The sequence below is a fragment of the Mesoplodon mirus genome, assembly GCF_964341445.2.
Source record: "Mesoplodon mirus genome assembly, chromosome: 13".
In the NCBI taxonomy this organism is placed as follows: domain Eukaryota; kingdom Metazoa; phylum Chordata; class Mammalia; order Artiodactyla; family Ziphiidae; genus Mesoplodon; species Mesoplodon mirus.
The window spans coordinates 22,749,010-22,764,562 of NC_138989.1; the positions used below are offsets into that span (position 1 = coordinate 22,749,010).

Consider the following 15,553-nt stretch of genomic DNA (forward strand, 5'->3'; position numbering starts at 1 on the left):
CCAGGAGGCTGCTGAGGACAGTGTCACGGACACACTCAGGCAGATGACGGGGAGCCTGGGCAGGAGTGGGGTGGGGGGAGCTGGCTCGTGGGGAAGGAGAGGGGGCAGCCCCGGAAGCCAAGCTTTGGACCCGCCTGGTTCAGTCACACAGCCACTGCTGGTTCTGGGAGCCCCGGGTCCAAATTCTCAGGAGGCAGTTTGCTGGGGGAGGTCTCCCTGCTCTAGCCGGTTATGGCAAGGAGAAAAGGGGGCACGTTACCACCACCTCAGATGCAGACGTGTTCCTCAGAGCAGTGCCTGGACCAATTGCCTCAGAATCCCTGGTGTGCTTGTTCGAAATGCAGGTTCCTGGGCCCCACCCCAGACCCGCCAGAATCCCTGGGAAGCTTCTGAGTGATGCCGACGCTCACTGAACTGTGACAGCCCTCTTGTTTGAGACGTTTGGTCGGTAGTCACCTTTTCCTCTAAAACGAATCATCCACTCATAGGCAGTGGCCTTAAGTTCCACTGGCTGCTTCTTCCACCATCCACAGTGTATTGGTTACTCGACTTTGAAGGCCGTATCACTCCAGAGATTCACTGCGGAACAGAGAGGGGCAGGGGAGGAGCACTGCGCAGCACAGCAGTCATTCCAGACACTTCTCCAGAAAGCGCTGCCTTGACGTGAGGTTTGTGTCCCCCTCCCGCTGTCCCCTCCCTTCCTGACCTCGGCCTGCGCCCAGGCAGTCAGCCCTAACCTGCTGTGGCCGTTGCCACATGATGGCACCTCACAGGCCAGCTTCACTTGAGTGTCTTCTCTGAGCTCTCCTCTCCCATACGCGCTTTCCTTCCCTGAAGGAAAATATTTTTAATGGCTGGTGGAAGACAAATGGGGCAGCCTAGCTGGTGAACTTCTTAGAGGTGGATCCGCCTGCAACAGAAAAATAAATACACGCAGCCAGGATGCACACCACTGTCCTGCCTAAAGCAGCGCCAGGAGGAGCCCCCAAAACCCATCTGAGTGGACTCTGGAGATTGCTGACATTGACCTCATCTCCTTGTTCCGAACCTGCAAGATGGGACACTAAAACCCACCCATCTGGGAGCCAGCACCAGGGCAGCATTAGCACCATCCTCTGTCAGGCAACCAAGACCCTTCTTCCTATGGAGATGAAAGGGCTGGACAAGGGTGACCTTGTCTCCAAGCTTGGGGGTCATGTGATCATCCCCTCTCCCCACTGGGCTGTGCGTGCCTGAAGCTGCAGACGGTCTCTGGGACGCAGAGAACTGGGAAGCTTTTGTTCCTCTGGCGGGGTCGGGTCCCCATGGGGAATTGTTTTTGCTTGGCTGAAAGGAACACTTTGGGGATAGAATATTTCAACCTCAAGAAGCAGCAACATTTGCTTGTAGCTGGAAGTCTCCCGTCCTGGTCTCCAGCTGTTGTCTGGAGCCACCAGATCCCTGCTGAATGGGACTACACCCGGCAACTGGGCGCAGACAGCACCGGGCTGGGCTGGCCGTGGACCAGCCTGTGTCCGGGAGGCCCGTCTCCAGGACAGCCCGGTGGCAGGGATGCCCTCAGCCCTCTCAGTGGTGGTTACCAGGCTCTGGAATGAACCTGCCCACTGTGGATGACTGGGCTGGGGAACCAGGCTCCACAGGGAAGCATTTTAGGGGGAAAACAGATCCAAGCTTGAGGTCCAGAGTAACTCCTTGGGAAAAAAGATGGCAGGATCTGAAACAGCCAAGGTTCTTGCAACAGAGAAGCTTCAGGTCTCTTATTTAGCTCTCAGGAACGTTTACCATTGTCCCTGTTCAAGTGAAGCCACTGAACTTCTAGAAACTTAATTGGGGACCTGCTGTTTTGCACACTGATCGTGAGAATGCGTGTAATGAACTTGCCTTAGTTGCTGGTACCAAAGATAAAATCGGATCAAGAGCACTCAGTGGGAACTCAAACCTCAGCCAAATGTGGGGCAGCTTTTTATAGGTCTCAGGAGAGCTGAGGAAATCTGAATGTGCAAGGGTGCTGCTGCTGCTGATAATAATAATAGCTACCATTTCTGCGGTACCTTTGTGTGCCAGACACTGTGCTCAACCCTCAAAGTCATCCCTGGGTCAACCCAGCCTGGGAACCAAGGCTCAGAGAAGCAGTCCGGCCAGTGGAGGGCAAGGCCAGGACTGAGCCCAAGTCTGCTGGCTCCAAAGCCAAGGCTCCTGGTTCCTGTTGCTCTGCAAGCCCCTCCCACTTGGGCAGGGGGTTGGGCTCTGAGGGGAAACCCTGTGGCTCCCAAATATCTCCCCCAAATATCATCCCTGTTGCCTCCAGACAGCCCAGGGAAAATACAAATCAATTTGCCTAGGGTGAGGAAGGCATCAAACCTACAATTCTTTACCTATTTGGCAACCCAGACTCCTTTGGGTATCAGAGGAATGTCACGAAGCCCGTCCCCAAAAGACCTCACCTGCAAAAGCTACATAGAAATTCTGGAGAGTCAGAGACGCTCCCCATCCAGCCCCAGAAACCCTTCCATGGACTTCAGGTTCAGAATCTCTCCATTAAGGCAAAACAGGGGTACCTGAAAGTTAAAACTAGACCAAAAGAGTAATAATCATAATAGTAACCATGCATACACTTTACTGATCACTTACCCAGTGTCAGGTGCTCACACCAGGAGTTAGCAGACTTTTTCTGCAAAGGGCTAAATAGTAACTATTTTACCTTTTGTGGGTCCTATGGTCTCCAGTCTCCGTCACAACCTCTCAACTCTGACTGCACTGGTTGGGGGCAGCATCCACTCAAACCACAGCCTATTCCCAGGGACCCCCAAGGACACTCCCATCACCTCAAGTCCTCAAGCCTTTGGGTGACTGTGAGGGGGTGGGGCACCAAGGCCCACCCCTAAACAGCCACAGACAATATATAAACACATGGCAGCTTGTATGCCAATAAAACTTCATTTATGGACACTGAAACCTGGATTTTGTATAACTTTCACATGTCACCAAAGTATTCTTCCTCTTTTGACTTTCCCCCAATAATTAAAACATGTAAATACCATTCTCAGCTCGCGGGCTGTAGGAAAACAGGCAAACCCACAGGCCAGCCCCTCCACCATGCCAACCGCTTTTCTTCCTTTTGAATGCTCACAACAGCTGGATGGGTTAGGCCTCGTTATTATCCCCATGTGTCAGATGAGGACACTGAGGCTCAGAGAGGTTAAATAACTCACTCAAGAAGCACAGCAATCGGGACTTGAACCCACCCCCAAGCCTGTTTGCTTTCCTGAGAGACAAGCTGGGTGAGTTTAAATTGTGGAGAAAGGGAAGGAAAAGATGCTGGTGGGGCAGAAAGGGAGACCCTAATGCACAGCAGCGCTTGCCCCCTGGGAGCACAAGGGAGGGCGGGGAGGGGATGGGGGAGGCTCTTTGCTTGAATGGGCTGCACTGCAGGGGTGGCGGCTGGTTTCCTCCAGAGGCCCCAGATCCAGGACAGCTGGTGGCCCTCACATTGTTTTGCGTCTCCCAGGTTCTCTTAATTATAACTAATTTGCCACCCTAAACAATGCCTTGTTCTCCTTTGCTAATACCCATGAGTTGGAACCATGAGCCAGACTCCCAGCCAAATGTTGGGCAAAAATCACTTCCCTTTCCCACGTAGGGAGCCCCAGTCTCTTAGAAACTGACCTTCTCAGTGCCACAAGGTGGGCAGGGCGGCCCTTTTGCATGTGGCCTTGCTTGGCTGATATTTGCCATCAAATCTCTCAGCAAAGGGGCTTAGCAAAGAATCTGCTTAACTTTCTCCAACCCCTTTTCTCCCCGGCTGACTCTCGGGGCAGGAGACTGACTGCACGGGTGGCCTTTCTCTTTGGTGCTGTTCGCCTTTTCTCCATTCCCACTGAGTCATTTGCAACTTGGGCCCAAGTCTTGGGAGCCCTCTACCCCAGAAACACTCCGGGCTGTGCCTCCGTCTTGTTTGGGGTGACAGGGACCGGAAGCTGGGGCTGAGGAAGGCAGCCGCTGCTGAGGGGTGGGGGAAGGAGGCGGGCTTGCCAACATACCTGTGTAGGTAACCCTAGCCAAGCCACCTGGCTTCACTGAGGAAGCCTTGATTCCTCATCAGAGGAGCATTAATACCATGAGCTCTGAACTTGTGGGGACTGGGTTTAATGCAGGCTCTGCTGTCACCAGCTCCCAGACCTCAGGCAAGTTATTTTACCTTTCTATCCTCAGTTGACTCATCTATAAAATAGGTCTAACAGTAGTTTTCTCATAGAGTTGTTGTGAAGATTAAATAACATAATAAAGGTAAAATGTTCTGCTCTGGCACTGGCGTTTTAATGATTTTCGTCAGTAAACTAAGGGTGGTGACACTCTAACCACACAGGTCTGGAGAGGGTCAGCATGTCAAGGGCCTGGTCCATAGTCCCAAATGGGAGCGGAATCACACGGTTCTGCAGCCAGACCTCCCGGGGACCACCAAGAGCATGGGACCTCAGATGCGCCCTGCCTTTGGGATTGAAACTCTGTTTATCAAATTCCAAGCACACAATGCACAAAGGGCAAGTTCGCTCCTTAGAAAAATAATTCCTGACTCGGTTCCTTTAAGTAGCTAATTTCCCCCAATATGTTCAATATATGGCCCTATTTTATAAAAATATCTACTGACCACTACCTTCTCAGTAACGTTATCTATTGGGTGAAAATAGCCTTCTCTGCTGGCCTCCTGCCTGCAGTGGATTTCTTCATCTGTTGCTTCAGGTCAGGAACAAATGCAGAATTTTGATGTTCTTTTATTTCCCTCCTGGCCCCAGGTGGGCAAACAGGCAGGCTAAAACCCCAGGCCCAGCTCTCTCTCCGCTGGGCCCCGGCCCTGCCTCCCGCGCCCTTGCTTTCATGGCAGGAGCCGCCCCTGCGCAGCCTTGCTCACCAGCGCTGCTCAGTGGTAATATCAGAGTGCTGCGGCAGAACGTCAGCCCTGAACCGCCACCTCCGTTGCTCTGGGCTCTAACCCTGTCGACTAACCCAGGACACTCTCTCACCACGACATCTAGGAGCTCTCGGATTCTCAAACTGTCTGCCCAGAAGGCGAGTCCTCTGCGCCCTGACCCCACGGGACCCAACAACAGGAAGATCTTTATTTAAGAGCATCCTTTTTGTCTGCTTATAAAAGGAACACATCCCATCAGCAGGTACGTGAGCAGGTGAATTATTCTACTTCCATACTATGAAATTCTAAGTCACTGTTCAGCACATTTTATTTGATGTGTTTATACGTAGCTTGAATCTTTTATATTATTGAATTACATGTGCAATTTTTTTTGGGGGGGAAACACATTGATTACTTTTTTTTAATGGAAAGTGTAAAAAACAAAGAGCAACATTTGCCTCTCACTGGCACACCACTCAGAAGAAAGCAGTTCTTTCTTCTGTCGAAGAGTCAAAATGCTGGGGTGTGTGTTTCCAAGACAGACTAAGCCTGAGAAGCAGCACTTCCCCTGCTTGGGGAAGTCACCTGGGCTCCCAGGGCCGGGCTGAAGCTGCTAACCTGCCCCACCCCAACCTGAGCCACCCCCAGAGGCACCTGCTTGTGTAGGGGGGGCCTCCCAAAAGGTTCTCCCTGGGGCCATCAGAACACTTGGGCTACAAGCCAAAATGTTCTTCTCTTTGTTAACTACAAAATAAACAACTCCAGCCCCCCGGGCTACTTGCAGTACAAATGTTTATGCCTTTGGAAAGAGAAAAAAGAAAGACTCTTGAGAGGTCTGGAGCAGATGGGCGCCAAGTCTGTAATTAACCCTTAGCAATCGGGGTGTCTGATCTTCGGCCAACGGGTCTGCAGCAGTTTGAGGGGGGTGGCTGATCTGGGCTTCTGCTATAACTTTGCTATCGATGGACTTTTGAGGCCTTGGAATGCTCTCTGGAAATGAGGCCGGCTACATCTTTAAAACTCTGAATTAGGCACTAGAGACTCACCCTGAGAAAGCGCCCGACAACACAGCACCCGCTCCAGGTGAAGGGTTGTGAGCAGCTACAGCATTCAAACCACTTGGGGCAAGACCCCCTGATAATGGGTGTGTACACAGAGTCGGAGGGGAGCAAGGCCCACCCACCACGGGGCTAACATTTGCTGAAGAGCAGGTACTTTGTCATATCAATGGTGGACATTGATTAAATGCCCGAGGACCAGACTCCCTGCTAAACTCGACACACTTCATATTATTTCATTTGATCCTCCCAACCACCCAATAGGGTGGGTATGGTTATATTCACATTTCACAGATGAGGAAATTGAGTCTTAGAGAAGTAAAGTCTGCTTTATTTTTTTTTTTAGTCTCATTTAATCCTGGCTGGTTAGGTCCTCCTCTTCAGATGATAGGTGTCCCTTGCCCGAGGTCATCGACCTGGTGAGTGGTGGCAGAGCTGGGACTGAAACCCAGGGCTTTGCAACTTCACAGTCACCTCCAGCCATCCCTGTCCATTTGTGTTCACTAACACAAACGACAGTTATCAACCTTTCAGACTTCCAGAAGCAATGCCGAACTCAAAGGATACCTGTGGGAGCTGAGTGCACAGACAAGCTCGCCCCTTGGGTGTACCCAGAGGGAGTGAGAGGGGCAGCTGTCAGCCCCCAGGTCCCCAAGCCCATCATGAGAGGCTGGGAGATCTCAAAGGATCATCCTCCTCCATCTTTCCAATGGGGAAACTGAGGTCCAGAAGACAGAATTCACGCCCAAGTTGCTACTATGACTTTGCCTCCACAGTCTGTGCCCTTTCCACGGCTGCATGGAGCTTCCTGAAAAAAAAACTGAAGGTGGTGTCAAGCACTGGACTGGGAAGATGGGGAGAAAGCTGATCTGGCGTGTTCCCTGGGCCCTCGGTTTAGATGGAAGGCATCACCCCGTTGCTAAGGGTGTTTCTTCCTTTATGCAAAGGCAGCCGTGGACTGCTTCCATCTTTAGCTCCAGTATCTTGTGGATTCAAGGCACCCTTAATGTCACAAACAGGCAGGGTGGGGAGTGAGTGGGCAGAGGGTCTCCAGGAGATTTTAGGGGCAGGACCCAGGAGTATACTCCTTCACTGTACTTCACTTCCTCCCACATCCCATTGGCTGTAACCAGTCACATGGGCTGGGCTGGATACAAGGGCTTCTGGGAAATATAGTCCTCCTGAGGGGGAGGCGGTGTGGGAAATGAAATGGGTGAATCCACAGCACTGTCTCTGCCATGACTATTCAAAATCTCACAGTCGTGTCAGGGCCTGAAATGCCTCAAGATCTGAGGGAGGGGGCTTCCCTGGTGGCGCAGTGGTTGAGAGTCCGCCTGCCGATGCAGGGGACACGGGTTCGTGCCCCAGTCTGGGAAGATCCCACATGCCGCGGAGCGGCTGGGCCCGTGAGCCATGGCCGCTGAGCCTGCGGGTCCGGAGCCTGTGCTCCGCAACGGGAGAGGCCACAACAGTGAGAAGCCCGCGTATCGCAAAAAAAAAAAAAAAAAAAAAAAAAAGATCTGAGGGAGGTCCATTGTGAGTGCTGTTCAGTATAGCATGTATAGGAGGAGCGAGTGGGTGAGGCTGGAGAAGTGGGCTGGCCCAGCTGAGAAGCACCAGTGGAAAAGTAGCAGAGAGAGAGGGTACTGATTCGCAACCAAGCCCCACGTGGCTCAAGTCCCTGACATCAATTCAGCCACGGCAGGAGAGGGACATGATGGTGCCAGACACATATATACAATGGAGTATTAGCCATAAAAAGGAACGAAACTGAGTTATATGTAGTGAGGTGGATGGACCTAGAGACTGTCATACAGAGTGAAGTAAGTCAGAAAGAGAAAAATAAATACCGTATGCTAACACATATATATATGGAATCTAAGGGAAAAAAAGTGGTTCTGAAGAAACTAGGGGCAGGACAGGAATAAAGACAGACGGAGAGAATGGACTTGAGAACACGGGGAGGGGGAAGGGTAAGCTGGGACGAAGTGAGAGAGTGGCATGGACATATATACACTACCAAATGTAAAATAGATAGCTAGTGGGAAGCAGCCGCATAGCACAGGGAGATCAGCTCGGTGCTTTGTGACCACCTAGAGGGGTGGGATAGGGAGGGTGGGAGGGAGACGCAAGAGGGAGGGGATATGGGGATGTATGTATACGTATAGCTGATTCACTTTGTTATACAGCAGAAACTAACACACCACTGTAAAGCAATTATACTCCAATAAAGATGTTAAAAAAAAAAAAAAAAAAGGATGGTGCCAGAGCAAGAGGCAGATGAATGTTAAGGGAAACCCAATAGCCCTGAAGATGTCTAGAGGAGGCCACACCAGCCAAGAGTCCTGGCCAGCTTTCCAGAAAAGAAGAGGATGCAAGGGGGAGCTGGAAAATGAAAATAAAGAACAGAGGAGAAAAGTAAACACAGGGCATTGGGGAGTTCAAAGACAACAGGGACTGGTGCCAGCAGGGCCCATGTCACACAAAGGCTACCTCTGCGGTGACAGAGGGCCACACGTTCAGAAGGGTCCTGTGCTCGGCTCTGCTGTCACCATCTTGAAATTCTTAATAATTGTCAAAGAAGGGGCCCCACGTTTTCATTGTGCATTGGGCCCCACAAATTGTGCAGCCAGCCCTATGTCTAGCGGTATCGGCATGATGACCCTGCCTCCAGGGCAGGGGTGCTGCTGAAAGAGGCTGCTTTCCAGCCTGATGGGATAGCAAGGCAACAGGAGATGGATCTAGAGGAAGATGGGGAGTGGGGGCTGGTCAGCTCAGGTGTGTCTTGTTCCTTAGTGTTCTCAGGTATAGATATTTAGGAGGGACTGGTTTCAGATTCCACTTGCTCAGGGAGCCAGATTGGGAGGAAACAGGTGCTTGCCGGTGAGAGATTTTTTTTTTGGCTGTGTTGGGTCTTCATTTCTGTGCGAGGGCTTTCTCTAGTTGCGGCGAGCGGGGGCCACTCTTCATCGCGGTGCACGGGCCTCTCACTATTGCGGCCTCTCTTGTTGCGGAGCACAGGCTCCAGACTCGCAGGCTCAGTAGTTGTGGCTCACGGGCCCAGCTGCTCCGCAGCATGTGGGATCTTCCCAGACCAGAGCTCAAACCCACGTGCCCTGCATTGGCAGGCAGATTCTTAACCACTGTGCCACCAGGGAAGCCCGGTGAGAGATTTATTTTTAAAATTGAGAATGATGAGCTCTGTAAGAGATGTGATGTTGAGAATGACAGATGATAGATGAAGTCCAGGTTCCCAAATGGGGAAATGGGGACATTGGATTAAAGTGAGACGGAGGGGCGTTAGACTAGGAGACTTGAGGTTCATCCTAACTTTAGGAGCCTCTACCTTCATAGACAAAGAGACATTCAAGGAGGCCTGCCTGTATGTTTTTTAAAACCAGTCCTGATGTTGGAGATATCACAAAATCAGAAAATAGGTTAACTAGTCCAAAATGGAAATGGCTGTGGATGGTGGTGGTGGGGATCCTCTTCAAGTTAAAGAGGGATTCAGACACAGCTGGCAAACTGATGGGACCAGCCCTCCATTGCATTACCTAGAACAGCCCACAGCCTAAGGGAAGAAGGAACCTAGTACAGTGAGCTCAACCTAGATACAAAGCTTGATTCCAAAGGAGAAGAGTGACTAATAACCGTGCCTTCCTATCATTTGTTGAGTACACGCAGTGCCAGACACTGTGCTGCACACATGTATGAGTTATACTCTGCTGTGTAACGTACCCCACAGTTTAGCAGCTTAAAACAATGAAAATGTATTATTGTCAGTTTCTCTGGGTCAGGATTCAGGAGCAGTTCAGCTGAGTGGTTTTGATTTAGGGTCTCCCACAAGGTTATAATCAAGATGTCAGCCAGGGAGGCCGTCGTCTGAAGGCTTGTCTGGGGCTGGAGGATCCATGTCCAGGATGGTGCACTCATGCAGCTGGCAAGTTGATCCTGGCCCCCTCAGTTCCTTGCCTCTTAAACCTCTGCATGGTACTTCTTAAGCATCCTCAAGATATGGTAGCTGGCTACTGAAGCATGTGATACAAGAGAGAGGAGGATGGAAGCCTCAATGTCTTTTATGATGTAGCCTCAGAAATCACACTTGGTCATTTCTGCAGTGTCCTGCTGGTACAGAGATCAGACCTATTCGGTGTGGGAGGCAACTACACAAGGGTGTGAATGCCAGGAAGTGAGGATCATTGGTGGCCACTGTGGGGGCTGCCTACTACAGCACGTTGCTTGCATTATCTCATTTAATCATGACAACAGAGTTGGTAATAATATTTTCCCCTACTCGGAGGAAGAAAGTTTGTTCAATATCAAAGAACTAATAGCAGAGCTGGTATTTGAACCCAGCTGTCCCTTGGATATGTCTGAGCTCTATGGTGAGCAGAGATGGTGTAAGTGAGGACTGACAGAAATGCTCACAAACCCTGTTAGACCCTGGACTCCAAGCAGGAAGATGTTGCATTTCTCTCCTTTGGAGAGTCCCAAGTGGGGATGGCATCTTCTCCCCGACTCTCCCACAGGCCATTGGGAGCTTTGGCCCCGGGAGGGCACCAGTGAATAAGAGGTAGAGAAAGGGGCTGCATCTCTCCAACCCCTCCTCACTTCTCCCCAAGAGAGGGGGCTGCTACTTCAAATGAGTCTGATTCCAGAACAGTGACTGAGTAGAGTTTACTAGTCACTGTTAGAAGATCCTTCACATACACATACACTACACACATGCACACACATGCTGTCTCTCCATACACATACCACATGCATGCACACAACCACACGTGCACAAGCATGCCTACACTGTCATACAGATGTGCTTATCATGCAGGTGCACATGTGACACACACACATGCACACACACCACACACTCTTCTCTTAGGCTTTCTGCCTCTAAGTGACCACATGGTTCATTTTTTCCATAAATATTTATTGAGCACCTACTTATGCCTGGCATGGTGCTGGGTACAAAGGATACAGTGGCATTAAAAATAGGTGTGGTCTCTCCTAGCTAATGCAATAAGACAAGAGAAGGAAATTAAAGGTATACAGAGTGGGAAGGAAGAAATAAAACTGTCTTTGTTCACAGATGACATGATCATCCATGTAGAAAATCTGAAAGAATCAGTAAAAAAAAACCTCCCAGAACTAATTAGTGATTATAGCAAAGTTGCAGGATACAAGATTAATATACAAAAGTTAATTAGTTTCCTATATACTAGCAATGCACAAGTGGAATTTGAAATTAGAGAAATAGAACTGTTTACATGAGTACCCCCAAAATGGAATACTTAGGTATAAATCTAACAAAATATGTACAAAATCTATATGAAGAAAACCAGAAAACTCTGATGAAAGATATCAAAGTATAACTAAATAAATGGAGAGATATTTCATGTTCATGAATAGAAGGACTCAATATTGTCAAGATGTCAGTTCTTCCCAGCTTGATCTATAGATCCAATGCAATTCCAATTGAAGTCTCAGCAAGTTATTTTTGGATATTGAAAAACTGACTCTAAAGTTTATATGGAAAGCAAAAGACCCAGAATAGCCAACATGATATTGAAGGATAAGAACAAAGTTGGAGGAATGACACTACCTGATGTCAAAACTTATTATAAAGTTACGATAATCAAGACAGTGTGGTATCAGTGAAAGAACAGACAAATCAATCAGTGGAACAGAATAGAGAACCCAGAAAAAGATCCCCATAAATATAGTCAACTTACCTTTAACAGAGAAACAAGGGCAATATAATGGAACAAAGATAATCTTTTCAGCAAATGGTATTGGAACAACTGGACATCCACATGTAAAAAAAAAAAAATCTAACCTTACACCTCTAACAAAACTTAACTTGAAATGAATCACAGACATAAATGTAAAATGTGAAACTATAAAACTCCTGAAAGATAATAAAGGAGAAAACCTAGATGACCTTGTGTATGGTGATGACTTTTTTAGATACAACACCAAAGGCATGATCCATGAAAGAAATCGTTGATAAGCTGGACTTCATTAAAATGTAAAACTTCTGCTCTGCAAAGACATATCAGGAGAATGAGAAGACAAGCCACACACTGGGGGAAAATATTTGCAAAAGACACATCTGACAAAGACTGTTATCCAAAATATATTTACAAAGAACTCTTAAAACAACAATAAGGGGCTTCCCTGGTGGCACAGTGGTTGAGAGTCCTCCTGCCGATGCAGGGGACACGGGTTCGTGCCCCAGTCCGTGAAGATCCCACATGCCACGGAGCGGCTGGGCCTGGGAGCCATGGCCGCTGAGCCTGCATGTCTGGAGCCTGTGCTCCGCAATAGGAGAGGCCACAACAGTGAGAGGCCCGCGTACCGCAACAACAACAAAAAAAAACCCAGTAAGAAAATAAATGACCTGATTTTTAAAATGGGCCAAAGACCTTAACATACATCTCACCAAAAAAGATATACAGATGACAAATAGCATGTGAAAATATGCTCCATGTCGTATGTCATCAGGGAAATGCAAATTAAAACAACAATTAGATACCACTACACACCTATTAGAATGAACCAAGTCTAGAATACTGACAACACCAAATGCTGGTGAGGAGCAATAGGAACTCTCATTGCTGGTGGGAATGCAAAATGGTGCAGCCACTTTGGAAGACAGTTTGGTGGTTTCTTACAAAGCTAAACATACTATTACTATATGATCCTGCAGTCATGCTCCTTGGTATTTACCAAAAGGAATTAAAACATGTCCACATAAAAACCCACACTCAAATGAGTATGGCAGCTTTATTCATAATTGCTAAAACTTGGAAGAAACCAAAATGTCCTTCAGGAGGTGAATGTATAAATAAACTGTGCTACATCCATGCAATAGAATATTATTCAGCACTGAAAAGGAATAATCCATCAAGCCATGAAAAGATGTGGAGGAAACTTAAAAGTGTTTTACTACGTGAAAGAAGCCAATCTGAAAAGGCTACATACTGTATGACGCCAACTATATGACATTCTGGAAAAGGCAAAACTATGGAGACAGCAAAAAGATCCAGCAAAAAGACATCAGGGGTTAGTGGGGAGGGAGGGGTGAGTAGGCAGAGCACAGAAGATGGTGAAAATACTCTATGGTACTTTGATGGTAGATACATGTCATTATACATTTGCCAAAGCCCATAGAATGTACAACACCAAGAGTGAACTGTAGTGTGAACTTTGGACTTTGGGTGATAATGACATGTCAGTGTAGGTTCATCGACTGTAACAGATGTCCCACAACCATCTGACTTGCTTGAGGCAGGTCACAACTTTCTTACCTCATCTGGGACCCCCGGAGGTCCCACTGTGTTCTCTCAGTGAAACAACACACAGCAAGCCACAAACGCCAGGGCAGACAGAAGGAGGGATGCCCCAAAGGAATCCAGCCCTGGTCGCAATATGTTTTATCATCTGGACAAGCACATAAAGCCTTGTGTGGCTTGCTCAGGATCAATGGCCATAATCATTTAATGGCAAAGCAGGACTTGTCACTCGGTGACATCAAAGGCCCCCAAGACCAGTGCGGGCTCCTCTGAGACTGTTTCAGAACCAAGTTGTATATCATTTTTCTGTTTGTCAATGTCTTGGTGTGTATATTTCACTGGGCAACCTCACGGGAAGCAGGATTTGGGCACCCCGGACCTCCCGTCTGGACACCAGCCCTGAGGACCACAGTCCCACCATGACTTCAGCCACAGGCTTTTGGCACCAGTGGGCAGCCTGGGCACCCAGCAGAAGACAAGGGTAGTGGGTGATAACAGGTGGAGTGTGCACCTGGTGGGCAGGCCCATGCATGCAGAGCCTGGAGGCCCTCAGACAGCATGTTGAGACTTTGAGGGAGGCTAACCACCCCATCTGTGGCCCAGGCCTGCCTAATTTACCTCTGGTTACAGATGCTTTCCTATATGCCAGGACCAAGTAATTTAAGTCACAATCAGGAATGTCTGTCTGTCAGAGCTGGAGGTTGTGCTCTGTCCAAGTGCAGGCACCCCCTGTAGCATCCTCAGCAGGTGGCCCTTTACCCCCGCATTCACCTTCCTGCGGCAGGAAGCTTGTACCTCTGCAGGCAGCCGCTCCTTCACTTGACAGGTGTGACTCTTACCTATCCGGCCCTTGGACTCTTGTTGGCCCAGAAACGTGGGCCTTGTCCCAACCTTTCTCTCAATCCCATCTACTGCCCTTTATCCCTCTGCCACTGCCGAGGTCAAGCCATAGCCACCCCTTGCTGGGTGACAGCAGTAGTGTCCTTGGTGGTCTTCCCCCTCCTATCCATTCTCCACCCTCCCACAGGGGGCCTCCTGAACCCAGGGCTGACCAGCTCCCTCTTGCCTAAACCCTTCCGTAACCGAACACCAGCCCTAAGAACCCCAGTGCTCCCAGGATAACGGGGCTTCCTGGGCTTTTATGATCTGGCTTCAACTGACCTCTCTAACCTCATTAATAAGAAGAAGAAAAAGAAGGTGATGATGATTGCCAACACTTAGCACCTACTGAGCTCCAGGCACTGTTTAAATGCCCCAAACTGCCCTGGTGACACCTTGGTTTTGGCTCAATGAGACCCATTTCCAACTTCTGACCTTTAGAATGGTAAAAGAATGAATTAGTGTTATTTTAAGCCACACAAAGTTTGTGGTAATTTGTTACAGCAGTCATAGAAAACTAATACTCCTATTAGAAATTTAAATGGAGAACTTAAAAAATCTATTAATTTGTTTAAAAATAACAGTATATTTTTAGCATAAAAATATTTTTAAAGTAACTATATTTTAAAAAACATTAGTGAGAAGATGGCTTTTTTTTTTTTTTTTTTTTTGCGGTATGCGGGCCTCTCACTGTTGTGGCCCCTCCCGTTGCGGAGCACAGGCTCCGGATGCGCAGGCCCAGCGGCCATGGCTCACGGGCCCAGCCGCTCCGCGGCATATGGGATCCTCCCAGACCGGGGCACGAACCCGTATCCCCTGCATCGGCAGGCGGACTCTCAACCACTGCGCCACCAGGGAGGCCCGAGAAGATGGCTTTTTAAAAAATATTTTTGTAAATCTTTTCATGTCTGGCTCCACAGATGATAGCTGGATTCCCATGTCTGCTCTTGCATTCTGTCTGTTGTGATGTATTGTTTTGGTTGAAAATATGAAGAAAATTCAACCTCATACAGATAGGAAGGTGGAAAAAAAAAGAGGAGCATTTCAATAGCTTTTTCAGACAACAATGGCTATTCTTTGATATAAACTAAAACACAAAATTGGCAGTTTTTCAAAGGTTAGTTGCAGTGTGGAATCTGAAACCATATCAATGGTCTTTGTTATGACGGCCTTTGAATGATTCTGGCCTTGATGCCCCTTTGCTACACAGAGGAGCTGACAGTCCCCTTGCTGGGGAGCCCAGGAAAACGCTGAAGGTAACTCAGCCCTAGTAGGAGCTGGGCCAGGGAAAGGACAGAGGTGACAATGGGGTGGAAGTGGCAGAGCAGTTCAGGACAGTGGCATTGGACACAGCCAGCTGAGACCTTTAGAGGCTGCCAATGACAAGCTGACACTGCCCCGTCCCCTCCCCATAG

At 48.7% G+C, this 15,553-nt stretch overlaps 1 protein-coding gene across 3 annotated transcripts in view; it reads left to right on the plus strand.

The window, feature by feature from the left end:
• Positions 1-636, plus strand: part of KREMEN1 (kringle containing transmembrane protein 1) — a 68,174-nt gene extending 67,538 nt beyond the window's left edge. For 2 of the 3 annotated variants that reach the window (XM_082641252.1, XM_082641254.1), the window contains exon 11: positions 534-636. The gene's annotated coding sequence lies outside the window, so the exon portion shown is untranslated. Of the gene's footprint in view, positions 1-344; positions 427-533 lie in introns of those variants that run through there. The other variant, XM_082641253.1, reaches the window with a different exon arrangement.
• Positions 637-15,553: the final 14,917 nt, after the last annotated feature.